This window comes from Rhineura floridana, chromosome 9 (genome assembly GCF_030035675.1).
Source record: "Rhineura floridana isolate rRhiFlo1 chromosome 9, rRhiFlo1.hap2, whole genome shotgun sequence".
NCBI classification, from domain to species: Eukaryota; Metazoa; Chordata; class Lepidosauria; order Squamata; family Rhineuridae; genus Rhineura; species Rhineura floridana.
In genome coordinates this window covers 106684195-106690817 of record NC_084488.1, presented here as the reverse complement: position 1 = coordinate 106690817, position 6623 = coordinate 106684195, and the positions used below count along the sequence as shown (strand labels likewise).

Here is a 6623-nt window from a genome sequence, read left to right as displayed (position 1 = left end):
TCCCAGTGCAATGGGGTTGCTGCAGCTTCAGAAGCAACAGCCTCAACAGGTTAGGAAGGGAAAGAGAAGAAGGAAAGCCAGCAAGCACAACCCCTGTGAGGAGGCAACCTCGCTCCCTCCTCCATTCCTCGGTCGATGCCACTAATGTTGCTGCGGGGGTGCACACGCTAAGGCACATCTCGCCCGATGGGCTTTGCAGGGCTTTGGCGGAGGTGAGAGTCCTATTTAAAAAAAATGCATAGAAGATACTAAATTAAAAGCCTTTCAAAAGCCAGCAACACCCTCCTGTTTCTGCTTTGCAGAGGCGGGGGGGGGGGTGCGCGCTTTATTTTGGAAAGGGGGAGGGAAAGCGTGAAGAGGCCAGATTGAGCTGCCTTCCCCCCCAAAAAAAGTTTTTGCTCTTTGTTTGCTCTTCTGCACAGGGATTTTTTCCGGCTGTCAGTTCTAATCCTGTTAAGGTGTTCTGTGGAATCTGGGGGAAATTGTTTTTAAAAGCGAGCAACCAAGTGACAGTTCAGTCAAGGATGCAAAACGGTGGAAGGTGTTAAAAAGTGTTGTGTCGAATGTCGGGGGGAGGAAGGGAATTTGCTTGAGAATGGCTATGGATTTTGGATGTCTGAAAGACCTGGAGAAGTGATAAAATGTGTGTGTGGGGGGGGAACGTGGAGATGCTGGTCAGTTGTCTAATATTATTGTTGTTATTATTTTGCTAAATGCTTACCTTGGCTTTTTGGAAACTTCGGAACGGTTTAGAACAGGCAATAAACATTGCCTGGTGACAACTTTTGTTAAAATTTGGAGATGTCTTTTTTGCCTAAAATTCTCAACCAAAATTAATCCAAACCATGAGTTAACACACTCTCCAAAAATTTCCATAGTAGGTGTGATAGTCTGTTACTATAAAATAAAAGCCCGCTGTTGTTTTCTCTTCCATATTGTATATACCAGTATGTGCTGCGTATTTGTGTGTGTGTGTGTGTGTGTTTAAATTTAAGGTAGCCTAAACTGAATAGAATGGATGTCTTTTATCAGTTGCTTTTTATAACAGATTATAATTGGAGATTGCTGATTAATAGGGTCGCCATAAGTCATAATTGACTTGAAGGCATATAACAACAAAATAAGTTGCTTCACACAATACATGACTGAAAAATATGTGTATATGTGGCATATATGCACTTGATAGAGGGTGTTGACCAATCCTGGTGCATTCATTGTATGATACACAGAGTGATAATCTAGCATTTGTTGTGTGCATATTTGTGTGCATACATGTACCAGTTGTGTAACTATGAGTGATAGGGAGCACTTGCTCTATGCGCTGCTGCATTTGGAGAAGGGTTGTGGCTCAGTGGTAGAGCATCTGCTTTTCATGCAGAAAGTCTCAGGTTCAGTTCCTGGCATCTGCATGTAGGACTGGGAAAGACTTTAGAGAGTTTCTGCCTGTCAGTGTAGACAGTACTGAGCTAGGTAGGACCAATGGGCTGACTCTGTATAAGGCAGCCACCTGTATTCCTGTCTGAGACAGTGGTGCAAAATAAGCCTCAAAGGTCTTGCAATATATTTAGTTATTAAAAAATAATGTAGAGTGACGCTTGATGTATATTAAAAGAAATTAAAGAAATTAATTAGTAAAAAGAAATTAAAGAATGCACTCTCTCAGAGGTGAATCATAGAATAGCAGAGTTGAAAGGGGCCTATAAGGCCATCAAGTCCAACCCCCTGCTCAGTGCAGGAATCCAAATCAAAGCATTCCTGACAGATGGCTGTCCAGCTGCCTCTTGAATGCCTCCAGTGTTGGAGAGCCCACTACCTCTCTGGGCAATTGGTTCCATTGTCATATGGCTCTAACAGTTAGGACATTTTTCCAGATGTTCAGTCGAAAACTGGCTTTCTGCAACTTGAGCCCATTACTCCGTGTCCTGTACTCTGGGACAGTTGAGAAGGTGGGCTGCCCTTTCTGTATTTGTGTGACTCTAGAGCTCTAGAAATGGCTATTTATGAGGCTATCATGTATATGTAGAGCACTTTACATATTTTATAAGTCATCTGTGGTTGGAGTAGTAACATGTTGCAAAACCTCTGTTGAAATAATGCTGAATGCTGAAGTGAGCTCTAATAATCTACCAAATCAGGGGTTCCCAATCTGTGGTCCCTGGAGCAGCCATGAGCTTCATTCAGGTGGTCTGCGCCATGTCTGTGGATTTGTGGTAGGTGATGACACATCCATCACATTAAATATTAATATTGATATTTAATTGTATTTTTATTGCTGCTTTTACTTCTTATATATTGTATTTTATTATTACAATTTGAATTCCATGCAATAAAACACAATAAAAGCAGCAATAAAGATACAATTAAAAATCAATATGAATATATGCACATTACAATAGCTCCAACAGGCAGAAAAATCATTAAGTGGTCTGCTAAGACCTTCAGCAATTTTCAAGGGGTCCGTGGGGGAGAAATGTTTGGGAATCACTGTACCAATGGATGAAACGGGTGGTGTAATAGAGCAGAGTTTATTATAGTTGTGTAATAGTTGTTTATGCTAACAAATTGTTTGTTTTATAACAAAAAAAATTGTAGAAAGCTGAATAGAACTTTACCCACTAGAGGTCGCTCACTTAGTAACTTCAGCCAAACCTTCATCTCAGTTAGGTTTGCAGTTTTTATGCTCTTTGAAGTTGCATAGGGAGCAGACACACAATTTTTTGCAGTGATTAAAATATACCTGATCACTGAGAAACAATTGAAGGCTTGCCAAAGAGGTGAGAGAGCATTTTGAGACTTGTGGCTCCATGCAGCATAAAGACATTCATTCCCTTTAGATCTGTAGCAAATTTAGTTGAAGTCGCAGTACATACACACACTTGCTAAAAGTGTGTAGGGAGGTTGTGGGCTCTCCAACTCTAAAGGCATTCAGTAGGCAGCTGGACAGCCCCTTATTGGTTGTGCTTAAGTTGGATTCCTGCATTGATCAGGGGGTTGGACTCAATGGCCTTAGAGGCCCCTTCCAACTCTACTATTCTATGGTAAACTCAGGGCCGCATAATAGTCACCTGAAGTTTATGGGAGATGCATGATGCTATTCATAGGTGATGCTTTGAAGAAGCATCTTCTTGTAAGGGAAATTCACCTTCTTCCAATATCATCCGATTTGTTTTTATTTCTTATCAGTTCAATGCATTTTGCATTCTTTTCATTTGGAACAATAAAGAGCATCTTAAAGGTTTATTGTGACACACGTTTGCATGGAGTACAGTCCACTTTGCCAGATGCATGACTTGGTAGGGCCTTCAGTGTGATGGTTCCTGCAGTGTTGAACAGTCTATTCCATTGGTTCCCAAACCTTTTCCCCCATGGACCACCTGAAAATTGCTGATGGTCTTCGCAGATCGCTTAATTATTTTCCTGCCTGTTGTAATAATTGTAATGTGCAGTGTTAGATGTTGAGCACTTTTTAATTACATTTTTATTGCGACTTTTATTTCTTATGTTGTATTACAATTTGAGGAGAGCCAGTGTGGTGTAGTGGTTAGAGTGCTGGACTATGACATGGGAGACCAGGATTCGAATCCCCACGCAGCCATGAAGCTCACTGGGTGATCTTGGGCCAGTCACTGCCTCTCAGCCCCAGAGGAAGGCAATTGTAAAAATCCCTCTGAATATTGCTTACCATGAAAACCCTATTCATAGGGTTGTCGTAAGTCGGAATTGACTTGAAGGCAGTCCATTTTCCATTCCATTACAATGTGAATTCCGGTGTGGTGTAGTGGTGTTGGACTACGACCCGGGAGACCAGGATTTGAATCCCCACATAGCCATGAAGCTCACTGGGTGACCTTGGGCCAGTCACTGCCTCTCAACCTCATGAAAACCCTATCCATAGGGTCGCTGTAAGTTGGAATCAGCTTGAAGGCAGTACATTTTCATTTAGAGTTCTATAAAAAGTGTTCTTCACAGACATGCTGCAGACCATCTGAATCAGGTTGATGGACCCCCCTGGTGGTACACAGACCCCCTTTTGGGAACCCCTGGTCTATTCTATGTTTTTGATGTATGTGAAAGACTTTTCTATTCCTCCCAGCATTGGGAAGGGCTGCAGCTCAGTGGTAGAACATCTGCCTTACATGCAGAAGGTCCCAGGTTCAATCCCTGACATCTCTAGGTAGGGTTAGGAGAGTCCCTTGGAGAGCCGCTGGCAGTAAGTGTAGACAGTGCTGAGTTAGATGGACCAATGGTCTGGCTCTGTATACAGCAGCTTCCTATGTTTCCTAACTATTGATATTTGATGCACAGTGCTGGTCACTGTGGAGATTGTGGAAGCTGCATTGTATTGTACTGTCTTATATTTGTCATTACCGCTTGTTGCTTGTTTTCACTGTCTTTGCACACTGCAGTGGAATTCCAAAAGGTTAAGCGGAATAACCTAACGGTTATTTGCCCTTTTTTCAAATTAATTAAACAAACAAATTAGGTAGGCATCTGCTTCACAGGAACAGGAGGAAGTTTTATAAAGTGAGGCTGAAGTGAGAGACTATCATCCGGAGCACAAAATGAAGCAAAATCCAGTGAAAAACAAAAAAGGTATGGTGATAACTTACAGCACAGCCCTAACCACGTCTACTCGGAACTAAGTCCTGTTGAATTCAGTGGGGCTCGCTCCCTGGCAAATTGGGTTAGGACTGCAGTTGAAGACACTGGACTCTTTTACAAAAATATCCCTCCTTCCTCATTCTCTCTCTTCTCATGATGTGTGTGTGTCTCTGTCCTGGTTTCCATGACCTTGTGAGCATGCGGATTTCCAGAGAGGACCTCACAGCCGCTTTGCTACTCCGTTTTGCTTCTGCACCAACCCAAGCTAAGTCTTGGCTTAGTGTGCCATCTGAATGTTACCACTCATGCCTAGTGAGGAGAGAAATGGGATGTACAAGTGCTTAACCTGAACTGGTTTGTACCCAGTGGAGGCACTGCCCCACCAACCTCAGTCTGCTCTCACCAGCCTCCCCTGCCTGCCTTCTTACTTACATCCTGTCTAGGGGGTGGTACCGCCTGTCAGCTTCCTCCTCCTTAGTCTCAGTGTTGCCTTTGTAGAACTCGGCAGGGAGGAGGATGGGGACAAAACCAAACTTAGCTGCCATTAGTTCTGGCTCCACCTACTGTTAACCTCCCTGCCTTCTGTAGCACCAGCCACCATTGCTTGTATGCATTACGCAGGTCGAGGGTGGCCAGACATGTTTGAAGCCAGGCTTCTGTACCTTTAATAGTTGTGCAGAAAAGAGATGCCACTGGACTGCAAGCGTGACAAAAAGCTGTGCTGGTCAGAATTGTTTCTTCTACGGTGCTGTTCAAGGTACAGGAGCCCTTCTCCTCCTATGTCCTGGATCAGTTGATGTGTATTATTTGGGTGGGGAAAGTGATAGTGCAGCCATAAATGTTTGAGCTATGGGTGTGCGTGCATGCACGAATGTGCAGATGCAGTAGCACACCCCACCTTTGTATTTGCATGGCACGTGCAAACAAAATCCACCCTGTTGCACGAAGAACTCTTTTGTCCGGGGGCTGCATTGCCAATTTTAAATTGCATTACAAAGTAAATTGGGGAGCTTTCCTCTCTTTCAGATGCATGGCATGCAGGCTTGTATATTTTTTCCTGGTTTGCCATCACATGTGCAGAGAAGCTTAAGTCCAATTTCAGCTTGGAGTGAAGACAGATCAGAGTCAGAGAACAATCCTCCTTGCTGCTACTGTTTTATCACTTTTTGCAAAGTACTTTATTTAACTTGCATTCCACCCTTCCTCCCAAAGGAGCCAAGGGTGGCAAGCACACAAGTGCTAAAACATCTAAAAACGATTCTAATACAGATGCAGGTTGGGATAAAGGTCTCTACTTAAAAGGCTTGTTGGGAAAAAAAAGTCTTCAGGAGGTACCAAAAAGACAACAGAGATAGTGCCAGTCTAATATGTAATGGGAGGCAATTTCCAAGGCTAGGTGCCACCACACTAAAGGCCCGATTCCTATATTGTGTGGAACGGACCTCCTGGAAAGCGCATGAGCATGTGGCATGCTGCAGCTTGTTCTTGTCATTCTGAATCATGGTTTAGTGTGGTGTCCAAACTCTTTTCCTATGTTCAGTGAAGTGCCCTTCTAGCTAATTGTGCATAGTGTGCCGCTTCAGCCCGGAACTCATTATTTAGCACTGCATTAAAAGTGAAAGCTACATATTTGCAAAGACAGAAAGATGACACTGGGTTGGTGGGGGGCAGGGGAGTAGAACACGGAATAAGATTAAAGAGGGCTTTAGTTCAAATAGTTTGAGGAAATGCAGCCTAAGGTCAAATTTTGCCTGCTTTTGTTTTTCCTGATTTTCCTGTTTTAGAGGCAGGAGCTATAAACCCCATCTCAACACTTAAGTCTTGTTGGACTGGTGTGATTTTAGAGGCATTGCTGTCTGTGCCTTACAACATGCAATAAATTAATGAAATGATGTGGCCAACCCCCTTTTTTAGCTGGTTTTTTGCCAGCCTGATGATATGGCTACCTGCCAGCTGTAGGATGTTGCCCATCCCATGGGAGAATTAGCTGTCTGGAACCTACTATATATGGAATGTGGACA

The 6623-nt window shown here is 43.3% G+C and overlaps 1 protein-coding gene across 1 annotated transcript in view; it reads left to right on the top strand.

The window, feature by feature from the left end:
* The first annotated feature begins 5 nt into the window (after window positions 1–5).
* AFF1 (ALF transcription elongation factor 1) overlaps window positions 6–6623 on the top strand; it is a 193800-nt gene continuing 187182 nt past the window's right edge. Inside the window, exon 1 of the mRNA XM_061583084.1 lies at window positions 6–212. The gene's annotated coding sequence lies outside the window, so the exon portion shown is untranslated. The remainder of the gene's footprint in view (window positions 213–6623) is intronic.